The sequence below is a fragment of the Panthera onca genome, chromosome A1 (assembly GCF_046562875.1).
Source record: "Panthera onca isolate mPanOnc1 chromosome A1, mPanOnc1 haplotype 2, whole genome shotgun sequence".
NCBI lineage: Eukaryota > Metazoa > Chordata > Mammalia > Carnivora > Felidae > Panthera > Panthera onca.
The window spans coordinates 83,710,532-83,738,220 of record NC_138339.1 but is presented as its reverse complement, the minus strand read 5'-3'; the positions used below and the strand labels follow the sequence as shown (position 1 = coordinate 83,738,220).

Below are 27,689 nucleotides of genomic sequence, written 5' to 3'. Positions count from 1 at the left end.
TGCATAAGGCAAATTAGTAAACTTGGGCTTTTGTTAAATGGGTTTGTCTTTGAGTTAACAACCACTTTGTCTCTTTCCTAAGCATCAACAATAATCATTATACGTGAAAGTAGAGTCCATTTGTGGTTTTGAATGCCATTCTTTTGCAATACTAACACATAGAGAGCACTCAATTAATAACTCTTAATGAGCAAATGGCTATTGGCTATTATCTCTGGAATTAATAGTTTTCACTTCAAGGCAGTTGCCTAATATGTTCTGTGGTGACAGTTTGATAGCTTGACCCCAGGCATTTTTGTGACTTGTGACATAAATACTTTTTAAAAAGGCCAACTGTGATGATTAATTTTATTCGTCAACTTGGTTATAATTTATATAGTGCCCAATTATTTAACAAAACACTAATCTATGTGTTGCTCTGAAAGTATTCTGTAGATGTCGCTAGTATCTATAATCAGTTGACTTTAAAGAACAGGCATTATCCTCAATAATGTGGGTGGGCCTCATCTGATAAGTTGAAGACTTTAAGAAGAAAAATTGATGATCCTGGACAAGAAGGTATTTTGCCTCCAGACTGCAGCATTATCTCCACAGTTTCCAGCCTGCCAGCCTGCCCTGCAGATTTTAGACTTGCAGCCTGTACAAGTCTGTGAGCCACTTTCTTAAAATAAATCATAAACATATATGTGTATATGTATATGTTATATGTATCTTATCAGTTCTATTTCTCTGGGGAACCCTAAGTAATACACCAATAAAAGTGAATGATGTTTTTTTAGGCTGTAAAGTACTACATAAACATCAAAAGTAGAACACACCAAATGATACTATATATTGGCTTCAACCTTTTGTTTTAATTAAAACAAAATGTTTTTTCTTTGATATCAATCCTAGATTACAGATACCAACCAGCATCTATCACCTTTAATATTCATGTCCCTTGAGTCTTCTTGCATAATAAGTGATTTCTCAGAATCAAACCATACATCATTAAATCCAATTGAAAGGAGATTCGAAAACAATTCTTTTAAAGATTATCCAACACATCAACAACACAGACAACTGAAATCATACAGAATGCACTTATACTATATCAGTATTCATGTAATAAAAAAGATACCATAATTGTGTACCCCATACCTATTAATCTGTAGTTCTACCCTTTAGCATACACCTAAGGAAGATAAAGACCTTATCAAATCTAGGCCCATGAAGGATTAACCAAAAATACCTAGTACTATTTATTTATTTATTTGTTTGTTTGTTTATTTATAAAGATTTTATTTTTAAGTAATCTCTACACCCAATATGGGGCTCAAACTCACAACCTCAAGATCAAGAGTCACATGCTCCACTGACTCAGCCTGCCAGGTACGCCCCACCCAATGCTATTTAACAAGTCAGTTTATATCACCAAAACAGAAAATGTCACTTTTAACATAAAAACTAGAATAGGTACACCAACATAATGTTGATCTCGAGAAATGCAACATATTTAATTACATAATCTGAGACACTGGACCATGTTACAAAAGTGCACATTTTATTGTCTTGTACATTTTGTGGGATAAGGAAAGCAGAATAAATATCAAGGATTAAAGTATAAACTGGAACACAAGTCTTTGGCAGATTTTCTTTATACTGGACATCCTGACCCCCTTTATACACTTACCAAGAAAGACAAATACCAGAAATTCCTTCTTGAATATTTTCTTTCAGTTTCCCTATAATCTCCAGATACTCCCATTCTCTCTCCCAATGATTGTCCTAATGTTAAATTGTTCAAAGGAAGCAATTAATTGAAAAGCAATCAGGCTGTACATCACAAAATGGAAACAATCTAGCAATCTCTTTTATTTAATCAACATAAACAAATGATCAAAATAATTCAGTCCATTTCTGGGGCCTGAAAACATATTTTTTGTCTCCTCCTTTCCACCCCACTCTTCTTCTATTCCCAAGTCCTATGGCCAGGTCACAGCAGCAAAAGCCCACTTTATCATATATTGCTTACCTCAATCTACATGAAGAAGTACAATGATGCTGCTAGATTCCAAATGTACAGCTATGTCGAAGTAAAAACCATCAAACCAGGCTTGAAAATGGCAGTATTCTATTACCTCAGTGGAGCTTATGGTCATTCTACAAAATCTACTGAAGTTATAAAACACTTAAAGTTTTTTCTATAATTAATAAATTGATCCTCTGTCTCTCCATTTCTAATTCCTTAATTCCAATACCCAGATGGCTTATATTGTTAAAAACATCTATGGAGGATTAATCTTTTGGTCATAATTTTTAAATGAATGCAATAATTGATTATATATATAATTCACTGCCTAATCAGAAATAAAACTGTAATCTCATAAAAGATGTTTAATAGCAATTTTAACTACTAGGCACATAATTAATGGTTAGGGTATTAAAAATTAAACTTCAAGGTGGCTAAAGCATAAATTTAAAAACTTTAGACAATTTCAAAGAAAACAAAACATTAAAATAAAAATTTCATAATTGTGTTTCTAAAAGTATGTGTAATAATACATTGCTATTCTACATTTTCATATAAATTAATAGTAGATAGATATTATTCACCAAAAAAATTTTGTAAAATATTTTTAAAGACAGTGGAATAGCAATAAAACATTTTTTTAATAACTGAATAGCAATAAAACCATTTTTAGTTATAAAGAAATCTTACATATAAAAGAGAGCAAAGAAAGTAAGTTAAAGGCAATGGAACACTGCAACACTAATTACTCTGTTTTTATATAAGGGAAAATATGGCAGCACAATTCGGTGATTGTTATATATGCAAAGCTTCCACGAACGTTGATGATGTCGTCTTCATAAGAAATACACAACTACCTTACCATATGTAATTTTTTTTTATTAGTAAGGGGATCCATAACAACACCGTTACATAATTGGGGCCCTACATTCCCATGCCTGACAATTTTCAATGAACAAACCTCACTAAGGCAATGACTGAATTTTGTGCAAGATTCTCAAATTCTAAATATATCACATTAAGGAACACCCATTTTATTTTCAATTGCTTGAGTGGATGGGATTAAAGCAAATGCAGTTGTACTATAGGAATTTTCTGCCACTCAACTGCCAGTGAAGTAATGCATGAAGAATTCTTATTAAGTCAAAAGAGAAGAGAATGCATTTGAAAGCATAATTTACCCCCTTGATTAAGTTTTACGAATGGAAAGATTCAAGATTCAAGGCACTATGGACCCTTTTCCCATCTCAAAAAGAGACCCTTTTTATTAATAACCATTAAAATGCTCCACATTTTAAAGTATGCAACATCATGGCCTCATTACAAATTAGGTATTTAGGGAAAACCGCATTTCCTTCAAAGGAAAATGTTAACAACATACAATTCCTTCATCATGCATTTTTAAATACTAAGGAAAGTTATGCAACTGTTTTCACAACCAAGGCTCAGGCAACTGCCCAAGAAGCCTACAGAATTGATATCAATAGGAGTTTTATGCCTGATGGAAAACCAGTCTACAGATTTTTTTAATCTGAAAAATAATGTCATCATTGTGAATTCCACTTTGGAATACAAAAGCAAGGATTACACTGTGTTGTTAAAATGTTAACAACTGCATTTCATTCTTTGAAAAGGCTATATAATTTTCCTAAAATAAAGAGTTGATTGTATCTCTTATTACTGTTACAAGAATTTGATATATCACAAGGTTTAAGAGTTACAGCATGTGCCAACTATCAACCAGAAAAAATGAACCTGATTCATAATTCACTTTGAAATGTCTAGTTAGTCAATCAAGTGATTTGTAATCATGAAGACTGCCAGAAATGTAGTGAATAATGAGCTACAGTAAAATCCCTGGATTTTTTTTAGTATTCTTTTTCATTATGTGACTTTTGTTGCCATTTTTTATCACTGTTTCTCAGCAGCACACATATTTACTTACAAGTTTTTGACTATTAAATAGGTTAAAGGATATACAAGTTGAATGACCAGAGTATTTAATGTCTTCCCACAAAATTAAAAGTCTTACTGTTTGGGGTGCCTGGGTGGCTCAGTCAGTTAAGTGTCCGACTCTTGGTTTCAGCTCAGGTCATGATCTCACGGCTCATGGGATCGAGCTTTGTTTCAGGCTCTTCACTGTCAGCATGGAGCCTGCTTCAGATTCTCTCTCTCCTACTCTCTCTGTCCCTCCCCCACACACTCTCTCTCACTAAATAAATAAACGTTTTTTAAAAAGTCTTACTGTTTATAGCTTGAGCAAAGAAAATCACATTCCATCCAACTCCCTTCACACACACCTCATTTTATTTATTTAGTGAATATGCTGTTTCAGCATAGCAAATTTTAATTCAGTACATTTTCATAAGTTGTTTCTATATAGCCTAAAACAAATAAAATCACTTAACATAATATAGTTAATATCAGAAGCCATAAGCTTCCTTTTACTATCTTCATTGTATAACATTTCCTTAGTTAAAACTAATGTAAGCTGATGGCCAAAGAACATTTGACCTCTAACTAATATAATCTTATTAAATTATAAATAAACAAAATATAAATCAACCCAAAGTTCGCCATATAACTAAAAAGGTAATATGATAAATTAGTGTTTTTCTAAATGTAAAACTACTAACCTATGTTAGAATCTGTCATTCTGATAATACTGGCCATCATAACCATTTTAATCGGGATTGCATGACATAAGAATTACAGTTTTAAAGCACATAGAACTTTAGGGGTGCCTAGACAATGGCTCAGTCGGTTAAGTGTCCAACTCTTGATTCTGGCTCAGGTCATGATCTCACAGTTGGTGAGACGGAGCTCTGTACTGAGAGCACTAAGACCACTTGGGATTCTCTGTCTCTCTCTCTCTCTCTCCCCCTCTCTCTGCCATTCCCCCACTTGTGTGCTCGCTCACGCTCTCTCTCTCAAAATAAATAAACATTTAAAAAAAAAACCTCTGAAGCAAATGAAACTTTATTTTTTTAATGTTTATTTATTTTTTGAGAGAGACACACAGAATGTGAGCATGGGAGAGGTACAGAGAGGGAGACACAGAATCTGAAGCAGGCTCCAGGCTCTGAGCTGTCAGCACACAGCCCGACAAGGGGCTCAAACTCACAAATGGTGAGATCATGACCTGAGCCGAAGTCAGACACTTAATCGACTGAGCCACCCAGGCATCCCATGAAACTTTAAATGTGATAAGAAATAGGTTCATTCTTTCACTTATTTTTCATCATTTTCAAACAGAAGGATCCTTTTCCAACTTTAGACTGATCATTATACCAAAGCACATGTGGCTCTCCTTAAGGGAATTAATAGAGTCCTTAAGTCAAGATGTATTACACTTATTATTAAAATATATTATTTCAGAAAAAATTCAACTATTGAAATTTTATGGGTAAATTTCCAATAAGTGGTTAGTTGTTCAAGATAACAAAATTGCAGACATACACTATACTGCCTCTAAGAAGCTAGTATGACTATGGTGAGACTTCAGGAACAATACTGTTTATAACACTGAATATCCCAGAAAAGTGTAGCAGCACTCCACCTTGGAATTCATTTTATCACCATTATCACACCAACTGTGAGGAAAATCTTTTCTTTCCTTGTAGGTTACCCATCTGTTTAATTCATTCACTTAACAAATGCTTATTAAGCATCTATATGTACCAGGAATTGTACTAAACCCTGGGGATATAAAAATGAATTAAACACATAGCCTTTGCGCTTGCCATTAAGATATGTAACAGTCTAGGGGCGCCTGAGTAGTTCAGTTGATTAAGCTTCTGACGCTTGATTTTGGCTGAGGTCATGATCTCATGGTTCTGGAGTTTGGAGCTCTGTGCTGACAGTGCACAGCCTGCTTGGGATTCTCTCTCTCTATCTCCCTCTCTCTGCCCTTCCCCTGCTTATGCTCTCTGTCTGTGTGTGTGTCTCTCTCTCTCTCAAAATAGATAAATAAATCAATAAATAATCCTTAAAAAAGAAAGAAATCTATAGTCTAGAGAGATATAATAAGTGCAATAAAATATAAAGGTACATAAATATAAAATATAAGGCTCTCAGTTTAACTGAGGTAGACATGTAAGGAGTATACATGACATGGGGGAGTAAGGAAGAGGGCTGCCGGAGGCAAGCTTGAGACAACATGGAATGGACCACTAACAGAAAACCTTGTATGTATGCTAAAGAGAACACAATCTGTACCTTAAAATCCTTCAACGGTTTCTCTTGTTTGTGGAGGGAAAAATCATGGGATCATAGGTTTCCAGAATGTCTATTCAATTTATGTAATATGGCTTTCCTCAACAATGGTCACACTAACATTTCATATTGCATTATACACCTGTTAGAGAACTAATATCACCATTTTAGCCTATCTGCTTTATATCAACATGTAAATAATCTCCCAGAACAAGGATCTCCAGCTCTAGCAAACTTGCAAATTAAACAACAATTTTACTACTTGAAGAGTGGGGCAGACACTAAAGTTATAGCAAGTTTTCCAAGAAAGCATTATCAAGAATCCATACACCTGATAACATGCACGCAGCATACACACAACATGAAGTATACACAATATACTGGCAGACTGTCCAACGTTGTGTCTACATAAAGTCACAAAAGCAAATGTTTCAGCCAGATACATTTTGGTGTACCTCAGTCATTTGTACAAAATCACTGTGAACTGGCCAGACTGTGCCTCAAAAGTGAAACAGCGCATTCTCAAGTTGCGTAAGTAAACCTTTCAAGCAGCTTAACACAGCACTTATAAATAGGAGCTCTGGGCAGAAGTTCTGAGGCCACATAGTTCAGGACTGAAATCCTTGGTCATTCACTGACCTTACGCAAATTATTGAACTCTGGCTCTAAGTTTTCTCGTCTATAAACCTGAGATAATTATTCCTACCCCACATAACTGTTGTAAAAATATAATAAAATATAAAAAGCACTTAGAGTGGAACAAATTACATCAGTTTTAATAACAATTATATAATTATAATTATTAATTATTCAAAAAGTAGTATCACATCACTACACCTACAATAGAAATTATTCTAGTAAAGACAAACTCAAGTTTATACACTAAATAAGTTTAACTTCCACTATAATGTTAAAGAAATTTCCAAAGTCTAGTCCAACTGAAAATGTTTGAGCTAGGCCTAATGAGAAAAAAATAATACTGAGACAATCATCTTAAAACAATGCTTCCAAGAAATGAGACTTTTGAAAACACAATGAGTTATACTTAATAACTACTTATAAGGCATGGGAAGGGAAAGCCCAATCTTCCTACAAAAACACTGAGTGCCTTTTTGAGGAAAAGAAAACTATGCAATCAAACCTTTTCTCCAAATATAGTGCCATGTTATTCCTTTTTATATTTTGTGGCCTTTCACAAGCCATTTAGTATAGATGGTAAGGCTGGTTATAATCATGGAACATCATGTACCTGTAAAGATCCTCTCCCTACAGAGAGACCTGTTTTTTGAAGTCAGTGAGCATCAGTCCTACCAGTCTTTGATTTGGGATTTGTTTATATCCCAAAAGAAGAAAAATTAAAAGGGAACAGTGACAACAAAAAAGATAGACTAGTACTAAAGCAGAACTGTAAAAGAAAATTTACTTTGACAACCTGACATTGGTGATGATTCAAGTGAAAACAACTTGAGTAAAGAGGGCCAAAGCAACATCGGTAACTGTTATCAAGTTACTTACATACAGTGTTACACACATGCAGACACACACACAAACATCATGGTTAGGAAGGGTTAGGTCAAATCACAAATGTAATTCGTAAAGTGAAGTAACGATTAATGAATATGCATTAAATAATAATGACCTGAATTACAGATTGCTATTAGATACACTACTACCCCTTGTAATAATATGAAACATATATGGTCATCCACTATATATCTAGGAAAGAAAGCCTGTGGCAAGCATCAACAATGGCTACCAGTTGAAAGACCAAATAATGTATTCGAAAACAGATGAGACATTGATACTGCAGTTATCTGAAATTTCCTGAAATTAGTAATATATTTTATGTTTTATATAAATTTTTTAATGTTTATTTATTCTTGAGAGCAGAAAGAGACAGAGCATGAGTTGGGGGAGGGCCAGAGAGAGAGGAAGACACAAAATCCAAAGCAGCCTCCAGGCTCCACGCTGTCAGCACAGAGCCCAATGCGGGGCTCAAACCCACAAACCACAAGATCATGACCTGAGCCGAAGTTGGATGCTTAACCAACTGAGCCACCCAGGCGCCCCTGAAATCAGTAATATACTTTAAAATAAATAAGTAACATGTGATTCTGTTCTAGCCAATATTCATTCAAATAAAAGTCAAGAATTATAAGTTAGCTAGCATGTGTTATATGGAAATAAGAATGGAGGTGAGAAAGAGTACTCAAACTGGGGCACCTGGCTGGCTCACTTGGAAGAGCATGTGACTCTTGATCTTGAGGTCAAGTTCGAGCCCCACACTGGATATAGAGATTATCCTTAAAAATAAATAAACTTTAAAAAAATAAAAGAAAGAAAAGAAAGAGTACCCCTACTACTTTTAGGTATATTCATAAACACCAAACTGTCACTTCCACCCCTTTTCATTGTCAGGTTGATTTCTGTGTGAATCTTCACTACACTCTAGTAATAAAGCATGATGGTTTAACATCCCATAAAACAAAGTTTAAGCCAAACTATTGCTTGATAATGCTGAAAACATCAAATAACACTAGTGTGATCTTTCCTGTGTGAAGATGACACTGACTCACCTTCAACAGAGATGAGCTTCAAGTTGTTTTTCCCCAAGGGAGATGAACTCGCTGATCTGGCCAATTCTCTTGCCAAAGCTCCCTGGTGAACAACAGCTTATATCTGCAAGATGAGTGTTACCAGTGGTCACAGAAAATAACAAAATAAAATTATTAACATAGAAATGCAACCTATGCCTTGGTCCCAAGCCACTATGTTTTAATGAACTAAAAACAAAGTCAGAGAAATATATATATTTTATAATACTTACATACAAAATTGTACATGTATTTACTCTCATTCATTTTATTTGATCTTTCCCTGACCTAAAAATACAAACAGTCAAAGGCTGACCTCTATTCCTGAGTAAAAATGTTCTCAGCTGTCTTACCTAAAACAAAGATTGCTTCTGACATGTAAAATCAAAAGTGTATAATGAAAATGCTCAAAACATGAAAGCATGCCAACTTTACATCCCTCATCACCAGTAGCAATAACTGAGGAAATTACAGAATATTTTTGTTAATGTTAGCAAAATTTTCAATAGCATTAAATTCAGTATGACTACAGCCAAAATTACTGTGACATTTCCTAAAATCCTGAAAAATACTTCCATTTTTTATGAAGAAAAAATACTTTCATTACTAGCTATAGTGTTTATTCATGTTAAAACAGAAGTTTGTAATTAAATATTCCTGATATGGAATTTTATTAGTTACCAGATGAATCTCCTTCATAAGAGTTAAGAAGTTGGTTCAACATTACCTGAAGACATAGTGTTTAAGTAAAGTTGATGTTATGTGCTTCTTTATTATTGAAAGGAATAAAAATTAGATTAGCATCTGTTAATAATCAATAAGGAGCTACTTACAACTAGATACAATTCAAACAAGAACACAATGCTAAGCATCTACAATGAGCAAGGCACTCACTATTTGGGGTTTCTGTGAACAGGTGTAAGAATAACAAAGCATAATACACAACCTCAAAGAAATCACAATATCAGTATTATTAAAACATTCCACTTCCAGTTCTACATAACTGTTTGCAATAACAAACAGCGAGAATATGAAGGGTGAAATAGAAAGCACAGCATCATACCAGAGAATGGTAGCTACCACAGGGATGAGGCTCTTGGGCTCCTCTTGCAAGTGCATATAAGGAAGTCTCGATAGAAATGTTGAGAACATCTGCTACAACCTGTGATGCAGGCCCAATGCCACCTGTAACCAAATAAACTTTGTTAATTTAAAGTCACTATACAACCGTTTCCACTCACAATTCTATTTCAGTGGGTCGGTCCCCTTAACCAGTCTTCACTGTATTTCTTACCGTGATTCCCCACCAACTCACCAAAACTGGAAGTTCTCCACTAGGCTGCAAACTCTTAAAGTTCTCCTTCATTATATTTTTTTTCAATTTTTTTTTAACATGTATTCATTTTTGAGAGATGGAGAGAAACAGAGCGTCAGTGGGGGAGGGGCAGAAAAGAGGGAGACACAGATCTGAAGCAGGTTCCAGGCTCTGAGCTATCAACACAGAGCCCGATGCAGGGCTCAAACTCATGAACTGTGAAATCATGACCTGAGCCGAGGTCGGACACCCAACTCAATGAGCCACCCAGGTGCCCCTAAAGTTCTCCTTCACTTTAGTTTCCCATTTCCACAATGCCCAGCAGAATACCTCACAAACTGTAAATGCCTAATAATTGCTTGATAACTTGAAATGAACTAGTCATCTTATTCTCTTATCAAAATACCACTTATTCTTGCTATAGTTCTATTCCTGGCAAGACAATATTAGATGAAACCACAAGATTGTTTACTTATTCAGCAAACATTTTGCTCAAACACCTACTAGGTACAATGCCAAGTGCTATATATACTAACATAACTAACACATGACCCTTCCTCTTAAGTAATTCAGTCTAGTAAAAAAGATAAAGATGGCAGACTCTGAAAACTATAAAAACACTGATTAAAGAAATTAAAGATGATGGGGTGGCTCAGTTGGTTAAGTGCCTGACTCTTGATTTCAGTTCAGGGTCATGATCTCATGGTTCGTAAGTTCAAGCCCTGAGTCGGGCTCTGCGCTGACAGTGCAGAGCTTGCTTGGGATTCTCTCTCTCCCCTCTCTCTCTCTGCCCCCAACCCGCCTGCTCTCTCTCAAAATAAATAAACTTTAAAAAAATTTAAAAAAAAAAGAAATTGGAGATGACACAAGAAATGGAAAGACAATCCATGCTCACGGGTTGGAAGAACAAATATTGTTAAAATGTCTATACTAAATTTCATATATTGAAAAAATAAATAAATAAATAAATGTTAAAAAAGCAAAAAAAAAAAAAAAAAAAAAAAAAAGTCTATACTACCCAAAGCAATCTACACATTTAATGCAGCCACCAAAATACCAACAGCATTTTTCACAGAGCTAGAACAAACAATCCGGAAATTTGTATGGAACCACAAAAGACCCAAATAGCCAAAGCAATCTTGAAAAAGAAAAAGCAAAGTTGGAACCATCACAATTCCAGACTTCAAGGTATATTACAAAGCTGTAATCATCAAGACTGTATGGTACTGGCATAAAAACGGACACATAGATCAACAGAATAGAAAACCCAGAAATGGACCCATGACTATATTCTCAACTAATCTTTGACAAAACAGGAAAGAATATCCAAAGGAAAAAAGTCTCTTCAACAAATGGTGTTGAGAAAACTGGACAGCGACATGCAAAAGAATGAAACTGGACCACTTTCTCACACCCTACACAAAAATAAATTCAAAAGGGATGAAAGACCTAAATGTGAGACAGGAAACTATAAAAATCATAGAGGAGAACACAGGTGGCAACTTCTTTGACATTGGCCACAGCAACTTGTCTCCTGAGGCAAAAGAAACAAAAGCAAACATGAACTAAAGGGACTTCATAAAGATAAAAAGCTTCTGCACAGCAAGGGAAACAATCAACAAAACTGAAAGACAACGTTCAGAATGGCAGAAGATAATTGCAAATGACACATCTAATAGATCCAAAATCTACAAAGAACTTATTAGTAAACTCAACACCCAAAAAAACAAATAATTCAATGAAGAAATGGGCAGAAGACATGAATGGACATTTTCCAAAGAAGACATTCAGATGGTTAACGGACACATGAAAAGATGCTCAACATCACTCATCATCAGAGAAATGGAAATCAAAACTACAATGAGATATCACTTCACACCTGTAAAGTGGCTAAAATTAATAACAAAGGAAACTACAGATGTTGGCAAGGATGCAGAGAAAGGGGAACCGTCTTACATGGTTGGTGGGAATGCAAACTGGTGTAGCCACTCTGGAAAACAGTGTGGAGGTTCCTCAAAAAAGTAAAAATAGAACTACACTATGATCCAGCAGTTGCACTACTAGGTATTTACCCAAAGGATACAAAAATACTGATTTGAAGGAATACACCCAACTCGATGTTTAAAGCAGCATCATCGACAACAGCCAAATTATGGAAACAGCCCAAATGTCCATTGACTGATGAATGGATAAAGAAGTTGTGGTGCATATATACAATAGAATATTACTCACCATCAAAAAGGATGACATCTTGCCATTTGCAATGATGTGGATGAAGCTAGAATGTATTATGCTAAATGAAATATGTCAGAGAAAGACAAATACTATATGATTTCACTCATATGTGGAATTTATGAAACCAAACAGATGAACATGGGTCGGGGACGTAGTGTGAGAGGCAAACCATAAAACAGACTCCTAGCCATAGAAAACAAACTGAGGGTTGCTGAAGGTTAAGTGGGTGATGGAATGGGTTAAAAGGGCGATGAATATTAAGGAAGTCACTTGTGATGAGTGCTGGGTGTCATATGTAAGTGATGAATCACTAAATCCTTTTCCTGAAACGAACACTGGAACTTAAAGCCTGTAACACTGTAACTAGTAGTTAAGGCTTGAAACTAAAAAAAGAAAAAAGATGTGGTATACACACACACACACACACACACACACACACACACACACACACACACACACAAATGGAATATTACTTAGTCATGAAAAATAAATGAAATCTTGCCATTTACAACAACATGGATAGAATAGAGGATTATGCTAAGCAAAATAAGTCAGTCAGCAAAAGACAAATATCATATGATTTCACTCATATGTGGAATTTAATTAAAAAAACAAGCAAGCAAAGGAGAAAATGAGAGAAAAGCAAACCAAGAAACATACCCTTAGCTACAGAAAATAAGTTGATGGTTACCAGAGGGGAGATGGGAGGGGGGATAGGTGAAATAGGTGATGGGGATTAAGGAGTGCACAAGTTTTGATGAACACCAGGTATTGTATGGAAGTGCTGAATCACTATACTGTACACCCGAAACTAATATTACACTCTGTTAACAACTAGAATTTAAATTAAACTTTCTTTAAAAAGAAAAAAATAAGAAGGATAAAGAAGGAAATTAGTCACTATGATACCCTGTCATCAGTTTATAGCCAGTTTTCTAGAAAGTGCTACAGATACTAAAAGAAAACTGGCTTAGAATAAAGGCTTTAGAGAAGAAATGTCATGTGAAATGAGTATTTAAAAAATAACAGCCATTGAACAGAGGGACAAAAAGAAAGAAGACATTCTTAGTGCAGGGGAGAGGTGAAAAATTATAGAGGTGCAAAAGGGTACACAATATTCTGAGAAATTCTAAAAGCTTTTTGGAAAGTATAAAATGAGAAGAAAAAGGCATGAAAAAGATCACAGAGATGCCTATTATGCTAAATAGCTGGACCTCGGTCTGACTAAAGGAGGTAAGCCAGAGGAGTGATGTAATCATTAAAAAGATCTTGGCAGTAGTGTGAAAGACAGGAGGAAGGACAACAGGACAAGGCAAAGGACTAAATCACATGAGACAAAACTGTCTTGACCTAATGGTTTATGGAATTATGGTGACCCGATTCATCATCAGTGGTCATTAGGTCTCTTCCCCAATGGGTCTCAAATTCAGATACATATTTAGAAACAGGTGTTGATTTATTTTAGTAAACTATTTAGGTGGTATAATCTCAATCAAAAAGCATGGCAGGAATTTCATAAGAATTGTATCAAGATGCCAAAATGTTAATAACAACTAGCACTGGGTAGTAGGGATACAGGTCATGTTTTTCTTGTTAATGATATATTTCAAATTGTCTACAGAGTAAAATTAAAAATAAATCCTACAGGAATTTCTTGAAACTTAAAAATTAAAATTGGCCTTAACTCTAAAGGGCCAGAGCCAGGATTCCTTCACAATATAACTGGCCCAAAGCCTCCCTTTATCACCATGGCCCACTCTACATAAAATACACATTCCTACAACAGAACCTCAACCCATAACCTCTCTGTTTCTATAGCATCCTCTTGCTCTGAATATCTGTCTAAATCCCAACTTCATCATACCACAGCTATACTGATTTTGTACTTGAATTCCCAAAAGCTCATTATCTGCTCCATACACTGTGACACTCCATCGTATCATTTATTGAAATCCTTCCTAAATACTTCTCCAGGCTGTTCTTCCTACAGTGTTTTAAGAATACTATGGTAAAATCAGTCCTATCCAAAAGAATATTCAGACCTGACTCACTTATGGGCAGACATGCGTATAACTGTACCAGTGAATTGATAAACTGCAAACATTGATCACTATTAAAGAGTTTTCAAATCTATTATCTCAGAAAAAGTTGCCTACTGTTATGAGTTGAATGGTGTCCCCCCAAAAATATGTTGAAGTCCTAACCCTCAGTACCTGTGAATGTGACCTTATTTGGAAATAAGGTCTTTGCAGATTATCAAGTTAAATGAGGTCATTAGGATAGGCTCTAATCCAATATGACTGGTGTCTTTATAAATAAGGAAACTTTGGACATAAAGACAGAAACATACACAGGGAGGTCACCACATGAAGATGACGACAGGGATCAGGATGACGCCGTCTATAAACCAAAGTATACCAAAGATTACCAACAAACCACCACAAGCTAGGAGAGAGGCATCTAATCGATTATCTTTCTCACAGCCATTGGAAGGAATTACCTTGACAACACCTTGATCTTGGACTTCTAGCCTCAAGAACCAGGCAACAATAAATTTCTGTTGCTTAAGCTATCCCTTTTGTGGTACAATGCTACACAGCCCAAGCAAAATAATATACCTAATAAGTGAAACTGATTTGTCCCCCTGGAAGTCACTAAAGACAAAAACATTCTGAAGAATGCAAATCAGTAATAATAAATTTTCTTGATATTCATTTTTCAACCTCTAGCAAAGGTGGTATTTAATAGCTAAGTCAACCTAGTACCAAATGACTCTAAGGAAAGAGTTTCATCTATAAAGTACCATTTATAAAGCACATAATCAAACAGAGAGAATATTATCCTATAGCTATTGGGACATAAAAATAACATGAAATTATATAGATTTTCCTTTGTTTTATAAAAGAGTTCCTCTATGCACTTTTATGTGCCTGTGAGAATACAATTTGACCTATAATCCAAAGATAATACAATGAGTTACTTGATGAGAAGCAGGGAAATCAGCATAGATCAGGAATGGGCTCTAGAGGGACACATACTTCAAATCCTTGCAATGTTACTCATCAGCTATGTGACTTGAGCAAATTACTTAACCACGGTTGAGCCTCAAATTCTTCACCAGTAAAATGGGAATTTTACAGTTTATATAAACAGATTAAACAATATATGAAATATGCTTAGCATATAATGATAAGAAGGTTTTATAATGTATATAAAAAGGAAAATTCATAATTAAGGATTTTTTTATACTTCTCTTGGGTAGGACAACTATTAAGCAAGTTTACATAAGAACAAAACTCTTCATCATACACACTGTATATAAAAATACAGTCTTTGGCTAGTTCCCTACTATAAAATGCAGAAGTTTCAAACCTATTTTAAACCTATTGGTCAAAACTCAAAACACATTTAAACTGATTAATATTGGAACTGAAATACAAACAGGATCTTGGTGACTTTTGGCTCTGTCACAGACATCAGTTGGTATGCTGCTTTCGAAGCTCTGTAATACCACTCCTTTATTCCTTCAGATCACTAAGCTCTAGCCAGTCCAAACAACAACCCATAAGTTGTCAAACTAGACTGACATGAGCCTGAGCCTAATAGTATAGTACAATCCACTGGAACCTTCTACCAAATATTACTGGTTTTTTTGCCTTTTTAAAAATATCTTATAAAATACACATCTCAAAACTGTAGCTAAATGAAAAGGGACTTATTTTGGAATGTGTATATCTGTTGTAGGGGTTTTTTTTAATGTTTATTTATTTCTGAATGAGAGAGAGACAAAGCGCAGGTGAGGGAGGGGCAGAGAGGGGGAGATGCAGAATCCAAAGCAGGCTCCAGGCACCAAACTGTCAGCATAGAGCGACACAGAGCTAGAACCCACAAAGTGCAAGATCATGACCTGAGCTGAAGTCTGACAAAACCGACTGAGCCACTCAGGCGCCCCAGGAATGTGTATATTTGTTTTGAGAAATGTATAAATAAGGCAAAACCTTATCAATCACTAAAATTCAAAAGGACCATATTTTCTCACTCTACACAAAATATAAATTATACTTTGACTGTTTATTGTAATACTTGTAAATTGAAACTTACACCTACATCCACATATAAACAGATAGAAAAACTACAAGATTAAATCCAAAAAGACTTTATTATAGGGGTAGGGGTATTTTTGTTAAACTTTTTTATCAAAAACAGCTATCTACCTAGGTCAGATCTATTGGCAAATATATCAACAACTCATTTTTTGTGTGACAGCCAAATAGTAACTGTTCTTAGCATCCTTTAATAAACTTTGATGAACTATAAAAACATGTTCATTTGTAATGCTATAAAAACATGTGCAGGGGCACCTAGGTGGCTCAGTAGTTTGAGCATCTGACTCTTGATTTCGGCTCAGGTCATGGACTGAGACGCACATAGGGCTCCACACTAAGAATGGAGCCTGCTTGGGATTCTCTCCCTCTCCCTCTGCCCCTCTGCCCTGCTCACAGTCCCTTGCTCTCTCTCGCTCTCTCTCTCTCTCTCTCTCTCTCTCTAAAAAAGAAAACAGAAACATGTTCAATGCGAAAATTCAATTATTTCCATCGAAGCTAATGGGAAGTCAAAACCAAACACAGGTATTTTTCTAAATATCTATGAAAATATGTTTTGCCTTCATACTTAGTGTAGTTCCCCACTTTAATTTAAATATACTGTTAGTTGAGGGTTTTTTTTAATTTACATTGAAGTTAGTTAGCATATAGTAACAACGATTTCAGAAGAAGATTCCTTAATGCCCCTTACCCATTTAGCCCATCCCTCCTCCTACAACCCCTCCAGTAACCCTCTGTTCTCCATATTTAAGAATCTCTTATGTTTTGTCCCCCTCCCTGTTTTTATATTATTTTTGCTTCCCTTCCCTTGCGTTCATCTGTTCTGTGTCTTAAAGTCCTCATATGAGTGAAGTCACATGATATTTGTCTTTCTCTGACTAATTTCGCTTAGCATAATATCCTCTACTTCCATCCACGTAGTTACAAATGGCAAGATTTTCCTTTTTTTTTTTTTTTTTTTTTGAGCTTTGAAAAAAATGAACCTGCTTCTTGCTAAAGCAGCAGCACAAAGGGTGCTTTTCAGAAACATTGTTAGGCAATTGTTTTTTATTTACAGAGAGATATTGTTAGGCAATTATTTTTTATTTACAGAGAGATAATTAGACTGGTAGACTTAATTTAAACAAAATAGGGTATCAGGAAAAATTCTTAGATCTTATATTCTTTAAAAAAACTGATTTAAAGTTAGCAAATGCCACATCCTATTTGTTCAAGATACTATATTAATATCATTTTGGCTGATCCCAAATTATAACTCTAACAATTTTTCAAAAGGCAAAGAACAGCAATGGAAACCTAAATGTATTTTCTTTTTCTCTTAAAGTCTTCATGTAGTAATATTAATAAAATCACAAATACATTATATTAAGAAAATATAATCTGTTAAATTACTGGCAAAAGACCATATCAATAATTATCCCCTGAAGAGCAATGACTTTGCTTTTATCTATCTCACATGCAGTAAGCATGACAAGAATTCAATAAATAGGTGTTAACTGTCTATATCTCAAGAACAATAAGCACAACAGCAGCATAATTCTCCTAAGAATCAAATAGTGAGAAAATCCTAAAGATCTGGGATTTCGAAACAGGCCATGAACAAAATTTTACAACAGGCAAATCTAACGTTAGTAGAAGAAAACTCTACCCTTTACCCACGAAAAATTCTGAGATCACATCTGAAAATTGTGTGTTGGCTGTGTCAATAGAAAATACACAGCCAATGCTAGTTTTGAAATAATCTCAACTTGGTCTAAAGTACAGTCATTAAGAACTGAGTACAAAAAGCACAGATATTTAAGCACCTATAATCCTGATAGTATATATGGCAAAAAATACACATAATATATAATCATATAAATATATACATACATACATAAAAATACATACATTTTTTTCCAAATTCAGAGGTTTCTGTAAACAATGCATCACCTTTCTTCAAAGAGCTATATAACTAAAATAATAAAATAATATAAATGACTATACATTGTTGTGTCTCACCGTGGTTTCTCTAGTGTTAGCACTGCTGGCTTGGTGATTAAGATTCCATATTCTCACCACTACTGTCCAGATTCATATTATGGTCAAGGAGAAACAAGTTAGCAAGGGGCTAGTTTCCTCTACTCACATTTTTTCTGCTGAGTTTCACCTACCTGATAGAGCAACAATGGAGAAATTTAATGAGTGTAGAAAAGTCTTTATATTACCCATTACAGACGTTCACCAGAACTTTCAACTAGACAAATGCCTTGCAAATATTTATAGACAGACATACACACACAGACACACACAGACACACACACACACACACAGCGTTCTCTCCAGACAGAAATGTTACAGATATGAAAGAAATAATATTTAGTATGAGCAAATAAAGCAATATGCGTCATAAAAAGCAATATGCATTTATAAATGCTAAATAAAAGGAGTACTGAATGTTGATATCTGATTACATTGGATCTCTCCTCCCCAAACTAATATGCTAGGGAAAATTTCCTACTAGCAGCTGCTGAACACATAAGATAATTGATCTAAAATAGAGAAAAATGTGTTACCTTCCTTGCTTGTTAAAACACAACTACCTTGAGAATATTTATAGCACTGACAAAGCTACGATTAGTAGCTTCATCTTCCCTAAAAAGAATGATTGCTACGATTACAAGTTTCCTAGTATCTATTTATAGAACCAAATAATTTATTAAACCAAGTTTTTGGTCTTAAAGCAACAGATTTGGGAACAGATAGTCTTATAATAGGATACATTAACTCCATCTCTAGTTATATTGAAATTTTTTCATAGGAAAGGCACGGCACTGTGAATATTATGACTCAAGCTTACTCATCTCAACTAAGAATGAATTAAATTCGATAGAGTAAAAACCTGAAAGAACGTACATGCATGGAATTCTAGGTTGCCATTTTTAGAATAGGGTTTTTCTCCAAAGAGATTTTAAAAATGTGTTTCAAAATTATTCTATTTGTGCTACTCTCACTTTAGTGCTCTGATAAGTTGGTTGCTAAATAGAAACAAGAAACAAACTCATTTTCAAATAGAAAGTCATTTGTGATTTGACCACAACATAAGCTACCAAAAAAAAAAAAAGAAAGAAAGAAGCAATTTGTCAGTCCTGACTGCCAAAATATATTGAAAAATAGATATATGTACACGTAAAGAGACACTTATATTTGTGCCCATTCCTATTTTCCTGGTCCAGTTACCATGAAGAGATCAGAAAACAGACCACACAGTAAGACAACTATCGAAAGCTTCATTGTACCCAAACTACCATTTTTTCCAGGAAAGTCCAGAAAATAAAGAAGAAAACCGCAGCCTCTACAGGAGGCTACAGATTCAGTCTTCTCCTTCTATAGGTAGCTTACAGGCTGATAATGGCTTCAATGTTTTCCCCTACAGGAAAAATACTCTTAGAGAAAAACCTTTTCTGCATACACAATCACAAAATTATAAAAGCCTACAGACAGTCTTTAACCACAGGATACCACAGTGGTCAGATAGCCAGTACCCAAAGCAGACAATGTGAACTGAAGAGAAGAGTGCTTTGAATGGAAGTCAGGAGAACTAAGTTTCATTCCTGGCTCTGGATTTACTATATGGTCTTCAGTAAGTTACTTAAATTTCTCTGAGCCTTTTCCTTTTGTTTTATTTTATTTCATATGGAAAATAAGAGGTAATCAAAAAACTTTAATTATGCCTAGGAGGACATCAAAGAACATGTGGATCTGTCCACAACTTCACAGATGAAACATGATCACTCACAGATGATTAGACAAAAAAGGTTCCAACAGCTTTCACAGCTTCAACATCTTAAAATTAATTCATTTAAAAGGACAAGTCACTTACAACAAATCTTTAGACATGTCAAGAAAAATACTTAAGAGGCAAAAAAGATAATGATAAAATTTAGGATGATGATTATCTCTTCAAGAAGCCATCAGGGAGTAAGATCAGGAAGAGCTTCAATTGTACAGGTAACACTTTACTTCTCAAACAGTTTGGAGCACATGTCTGTTTTTCTTGATATGCCACATTTTGTCTGAAATACTTTCTAACCATTTTTTTTAAATTTTTTAATGTTTTATTATTTTTGAGACAGAGAGAGACAGAGCATGAACGGGGGAGGGTCAGAGAGAGAGGGAGACACAGAATCTGAAGCAGGCTCCAGGCTGAGCTGTCAGCACAGAGCCCGACGCGGGGCTCGAACCCACGGACCGTGAGATCACGACCTGAGCCGAAGTCGGATGCTTAACCGACTGAGCCACCCAGGCGCCCCACTAACCATTTTTTTTAAGTAACCACCAAAACATCTTTAACCAAAAGCTGAATGAAATAAATGAAAACACTTCCCTGGAATATTAAAGGTCAATGGAAATAGTGTGTCAGTTTCAAACATTCTCCTCATGAGCTTAAAAGGCAAGTATCACTATGATCCCCTAATATGTGGGGGAAAAGAGTGCTGGGCTGAAAAAAAAAAAAAAAAAAAAAAAGGAGGGGGCGTTGCCTGGGTGTCTCAGATGATTAAGGGACCACGTGACTCTTGATTTTAGCTCAGGTCATGATCTCATAATTCGCTGTACCAAGCGCCACTTCAGGCTCTGGGCAGATAGCTAGGACGCTGCTACGGATTCTCTCTCCTCTCTTCTGCCCTCCCCCACTCACATGTGTGTGCACTGTGTGCAGCGTGCACGCACTCTCTCTCTCTAAATACACATTTTAAAATATATTTCAAAAATATGTACATAAAACTATTTCCAATTTCCAGCTTAGTAAAATATTAAAAGAACACACACAGCGCAAAACACAAAACTAACTGTATTATTAGCACCATGATTGAATCACTTAAGAATACTCAGATAGCTAATAACTTTTACTCTAAACATCTGCCTAAGAAAAATACATTCAAGAGTCACATCCGATAGCCTCGTGTTTAATCTTCAGGGTTGTTTTTACCGAGATTGCAATGATTCACCTAAACTAATCAAAGGCCTGTCTAAACCTCTACATGGAATCTACCTGTAAAAACTAAATGCCTCTGCAATTTCCGAAATTTTCCAACAAGAAAGTACAGGTCATTCAGCAAAATATATTTACTGTATACTACCATAATAGCTATTTAATTGTTATCATTATGATGCAGATATATAATGGAAACAGATGTTCCTTTTTCCTTTCAGCAAAGCACAGGAAAAGCATAAACTTGCTGATATTGCACAGACTACTATCATAGCACAATAGAGGGGGAAAAAACATTAGCACATGACAATATTAGTTTTTACTACACAACTAATTGCATAAAAAGTATAACTTGAGATCATTAAATCAATGATCTACAGAAGGGAAACAAATAGATTTGTATAACCAGCCTATTTCACATCTGCAGTTGAGAAAATACTTCTGAGAGACTAAGTGTATGCAAAATGCTACCAGTGCTTTCAGAAGACAAGGAAAGAATGTTGTTCTATTTTCTTTGCTCATGTAACATAGATTACAATGCTGCCTCTACAGAGAAATTTTTTTCAATAGTACCAGTATAAACTGGAAGAACTTTTCTGGAAAACAATTTGGCCATCAATATCAAGAACCTTAAAAAAAGTCTATACCCTCATCCAAGTAAATTCTTTTGTAATAATATATTGTAAGGAAATAGCCAGAGGGATGAATAAGATTTATTTAAAAAGCCATTTATCATAACTTTATTTATAATTATGGAAAATTAAAAATCTAACTCTCCAATAGAACAATGAATAATTATACATGCTAAAACATTAAACAGTCAACATAAATGACTTTAATAATTTTAATTACACAGGAAATTTTCTACTATTTAATGCCAACTGAAAAAAGCAAGATACAAAGTGGTGTCTATCTATATATAAATAAAACATATAAATGCTTGGAGAAAGGCTTAGAGAAATATACAAAATGTCATTTTTAACTTTTGCAAATTATTATGAGCAAATACTAGCTTTTTAATCACAAAAAGTTATATTTTCTTTAAATAATTAATTCTATATCTATGCTCTAATACTGTGTCCTTGTCCAAAGTTTCTAAAAATTCTTTGCACCAAATAGCCCTATAAGTATTTATAAGTAAATTTACCTAAATTTATGTTGACAAGTTATTTGATCCTAAAATTTGACATATAAAGAAAAGTGTTTGTCAATCACATAGACAACACATTTTTTTCCTGAGTTAAATAGGATGCTTACAAATTAGAGAAAAATTTTATGAGACAAATATTATAAATGCTTACTTACAAACTACCAATATGATGTGTTTTAAGTCACCAAGTCAAAGACATTTTTCAAATAAAACTATTTCTAAGCCAGATAAAGTAGCCTATTAATTGTTCTCTCCAATATGCCAATAAAAAGTTTGCCATAGCTTTCATTAGGATTCCTGGTTTCATGATTCTATTTTTACAAAAAGGAGCTGATTTGTCTTAGGCTATTACTGTCTATTACTTCTAGAAGTCTTGAGGAAAGGTGGGAAGCAGCAAATTCTGGCAATCTGCCTAAAGAGAAATCAATGAAACAAATTAATCCTTCGCAGGCTGCAATGACACAGTAATCCATCATTCAGAGCTGCTTTTATATACCAAATCAGAGAGCAGAGGAAAGAGCCCTGGGGGACATCACAGACAACAACTTACACCAACACTGGGAAAATACTGAGGAATCAGTTTATTTAAAGAGGATAGATTTCAGTTGATTGCCTATTTCGTCAAATAAAGATTTTTTCTTTCACAGTGTAGTGAACCCAAGGCCCAATGACTTTATCTTCAGAATTCACTACCAAATACGCTGGCTGACATCAATAGGGGATGAATGTTTTTAAATAATTAGCATCATTAATCAGTATAAACAAATATCTGGCTAAAGTAATATTACTTTTTCCATTAAAATTCCAGGTGTTAAACACATTCCTTGTTTTCAGTACAGACTAATTCTAAATTCACCTACTAATCTCCAACTTAACTGACCAATTTCTGGTAAACCACATTGAAGTATTTTTTTCACACATAAAATGTAGCCATTTACAATATGGGTAATTTTCTAAGTACTGTGTCCAGTTTAAAGACTTGAAAATTTTAATTTCATCTCTTGCCATTTAAGATTCAACAGCAAATCAGATTATAAATAACTTCTTTCACAATAATAAATAGTTCTTTAGCTTTTAATGTCATTGGCAATGCTGAAAGATAAAATTAAACATGGTTTCTTTTTTTAAAAATAAACATATCAATGTATGGCAGTACATTCACATTGAGTATATTTATTTACACATATACAAGAACATATGCATCTAAATTTATTCATGCTTATGTAGAAACTTACGCACCTGAGTACATCTTACTCTAGTAAGATGTACTAAGTGGGATTATATTTCCTAGATGAAAACTAATGACAAGAACAATGCAGTCACAGGAATATTACTATTCCTAAATACAAATGCATCATTTTTGTGGCTGAACGTGAGAAAGAAAAGAATTTCCAAGAAATAAACAAAAACAACAAAAACCTGTCACGATGGTCTCTGAAATGTTAAAACCCAGAGCATCTAATCATAGATGCAAAATAGAAAAAGGTTAAATAAATGCTAACTAGTCAATTTTTGAGTGGCATCTTCGATTCTGTGGTCCATGGCCATATGATTGCAATTCCTGGCCATGCTGATACATTTTTAATTCAATACATGGATCTAGTATTTATTGATTTAATAAGGTTAGGGTATTACATTGTGGCTGCTACTGATGAACTGTCAGCAGTTCTATCTAGTAAAATCTTACAGAGGAGTATCTATTTTAGGGGAGAGAGAGAGAACAGCTATGTAAATGTAACCCCTTCACTACCTGACAGTGGCAAGAGTAAGGTCCCTTCTTTCCTAGACTGCTTAGAGCTCCACACATCTTCTACGACTGAAGATGTTGGCTGCCAACTGACCGAGGTGACCGTGAAGAGACTGCAGCAAAGCCTTCCAGGTACACCTTCAAAATGAGGGAAAGCAGTGATTTACATCCCCATCTCCACCCTCTGGCCTCTCCTCATAGGTCGTGGAGCACATACACACGCAAGGACATTACACATGCGCGGACACACCCAAAGACCTGAGCCCTTACCTTGTCACCTAACAGAGTTTAAAGGAGCCTTCAGTGACTTCTCTCTCTGGACCCTAACATCGTCCACTGCTTCGTTAGCATGCAGGCAGACATAAAAGAAGGGAGAAAATTTACTTTCTCGAAAACAGTTCTGCCAAAATGCAACCCAAGGAGAGAGGCTTTAAAGGCTCTGTGAAATAAGGAGGTACCACAGGATCCAGCACCAGAAAAGGGGAGAGAAATCCACCAAAGTTGCTGAAACACTTGGGGACTATTAAGAAAGCTTTTTGCACTGCTGTGCTACCCTGCTTGTGGGCTTATTTTCCCAACCTAGACACCTGGGAAGCATGTTGTGCTCCAGCTTTTCTCTGACTTTGAAGAAATGGATAATCTAAGGAGTGGTGCTGCTGCTGGGGTCAGTAAAACTATGCTAATTGGTGAACCTAATTGCTTCAAGCAGTCCTGCCTCTAAACAGGGAGAGCACAGTTGATGGAGTCAGTCTGTTCCTAATAAAATGAAGAAGCACTGAATTAAATTCCCAAGGAAGGCACTATAAAAGTTTCCACAGTGTAACCAAATGACTTCACCTATGCTATTACCCCTAAGATGACATCTTTGAAAGAAAGCAGAGCCCAGTCAGGCTCCATATTCATAAATTGGCTGAGCTTAGGCCAGTGAATCTGGATTGATTTAAAAAGGCTTTTTCATCCTTCCAATCAAATGAAGTCACTGTTAATTAGATACTTTCTGTTAACAATGTCACTCTTCCCCACGTTACCTGCTCACACTTGCAGCGCCTCTAGTGCAACATCTGGAGCACCAGTTTCCCTGCAATCAGTCCTCACAAGTTTGGCTGGAGGGTGGTGGTATTTCCGTTTCTCAATCCCTGTCTGGAGGAAGATACTATTCAGTGCACCGGTGGCGAGATACATACCAGCTCGCTAATTTGCAAGATTATACAACACTCTCTGAGAAAACTCTCCAGATACGGTCCCCCAAAACATTTTTTGATGAACTGCACGGCGGTTTCTCTGTGCTGTTCCCGCCTTGCAGAGGTTTTCAAAAACGCCAAAGGCCACAAAGTTAACTCCCACTGACTTTGCGGCTTCTTCAGGCCAAAACTAGAAAATCGGGTTTGAGGTTTCCTGGCCGCGCCCCAGGCCTTGCTGCCTACCCCTCTCGGCCCAAAACCTGAAGGGGACTAGGTGCTCAAGGCAGGGCCCAGCGTTAGTCAGCCCCGGAGCACCGCAAAGGCTCAGAGCGCTCTCGCCAGGGAGGGGAAGACTGCAAAGGCGGTCTCTTTCGACGGTGAGTCCCTGAACTTGACCAAGTTGCGGAGAAGTCGGCTCTCACCCGCTTCGGGCCCATTCCCAGGAAGCTTGCTGAGCCGACCCCGGGACACAAACCGCCAGCGCTGACCGACAGCGTGGGCCTGGGGTTCTCGCAGCGTGCGCCACTCGCCGGTCGAGCCCGTCTTCCTTAAACCTTAAGCCCGCACAGGCCCAGCTCGCGGGCTGGGGACCCTCAGCGCCCGCGGGAGCGCGACCCTTGCCCTCCGACGAGGCCCCGGCGCGCGGATCCCTCGGCCAGGGCCCCTCACCGCGCGCAGCGACACACTTGCGTCGAGCGCCCGGAAGCCAACTCCGCGAGCGAGGCTTCGTGCCCGGATGTGGGCCTAGCTTCCGGGAACTGCTCCCGCCCTGGCGGTGCCCAGGACTGAGTTCCCGGGCTTCGAGGGAAGGTGTGGGGGCCGGCCTGGAGCCCCGACACCGGAGCCTGGTTCGCAGAGTGCAGAATCGTTCGCAAGGGAGCGCCCTTGTGGGGTGAGAAATGTGAGGAGACACACGGGAGTGAAGGCCCTCGACTGAGCCGGGGATGACGAGGAATCGCGCCAGGTGCCTCCCGGCCGTCCTCAAGGCCCACACCGCTCAGCCCAACGCTGATCCGAGGGCTTAGGCGGACAAGAGGCCGCCACAGGCAGCTTAGGACCCTGGAAGCCCAAAGGCGGCTCGTCGTTAGGAAAGACTCAGGGACCTGCCGCCAGGTCACGGACCTCATCTGGGCAGGGAGCTCTTGAGCGAGAGTCGCTGACCAGGGCGTGCACCTGCACCTGGGACCCTGCCCCTGACTCTGCGGCGCCCAAGAACCTTGAAGACCGCGGCCATGGAGTTCTCCCCTGCCAGGGAAGGCGGAGGGGCGACGGGGTGGGGGGGGGGGGGGGGGCGGTGGACGGCAAGGCAACAGTGAGACTTGAATTCCTAGACATCAGTGAGGGCAGAAACAGACTAGATGAGGTTAGACAGTGACGGTGGAAGGACAGAACCATACCGAGACAGGCACACTCTGGGAGTTGGAACTCTTAATTACATTTCTTCAAATCTTTGACCCCAAAGCTTCGCCCGTGACAACGTATGCCTTCTCCGCAAGAGGGTTTGGGGAAATTAAGTTTCCTGGGACTCTTTGATCCCTGGTATGTGGGCTCACAGAGGAAGGCAGACAATAGCAGCCGCCGAAGCACCTGCGATCTCTCAATATAATAAAATCTGGACAGTAATTGGAGTTGTTTCTCCTTACGCTTCCAGAGGGAGCTCAAACCTGAAGCATCAAGGTTATCCCTCTCCAAAGAGTAAAACAGGATACTCGCAAAATCTGCTAGAGACACAACCGCTCGCACCTAAAGGGGGTTCCCCCTTGCAAACGGGAAAGGCGATCTGGATTTTTTGTTTTGGTTTTTTCATTTCAGCACTTGAGTGGCCCTACGTTGGGGGCTTGCTCAGTGCGGTACACTCCTTTGACACTGACGACTACACTAGAACTGCGCAAAGAGAAATCAGGCGAGGGATAGGGAAGGTGCTGAGGAGAGAATGTTGGGCAGAAGTCTGGGGAGATGGTGGGCCGGAGACACTCTGAGCCGGCGACGGGACCTAGCGCCGGTAAACCTCAGGACTCCCGGCCCTGGGGCTCTGGGCAAACCTGGCAAAAATACGGCCACGTGCTTTGGTTTTGCGTTTCAGGGCCCCCCCCCCCCCCCACACACACACACACACACTACGGCACGTGTCTTTCTCTCCTGGTGCTGAGGGTGTTGAGACAGCGT

At 37.1% G+C, this 27,689-nt stretch overlaps 1 long non-coding RNA gene across 13 annotated transcripts in view; it reads right to left on the bottom strand.

The window, feature by feature from the left end:
* The window catches only part of LOC132681168 (uncharacterized), a 159,793-nt gene that overhangs the window by 121,705 nt on the left and 10,399 nt on the right, over window positions 1-27,689 (bottom strand). For 12 of the 13 annotated variants that reach the window (XR_009610900.3, XR_009610906.3, XR_009610899.3 and 9 more), the window contains 3 exons: window positions 25,371-25,478; window positions 9,884-10,005; window positions 8,803-8,905 (listed from right to left, as the gene is read on the bottom strand). This is a non-coding gene — a long non-coding RNA (uncharacterized LOC132681168). Of the gene's footprint in view, window positions 1-8,802; window positions 8,906-9,883; window positions 10,006-24,612; window positions 24,682-25,370; window positions 25,479-27,689 lie in introns of all 13 variants that reach the window. The other variant, XR_013556060.2, reaches the window with a different exon arrangement.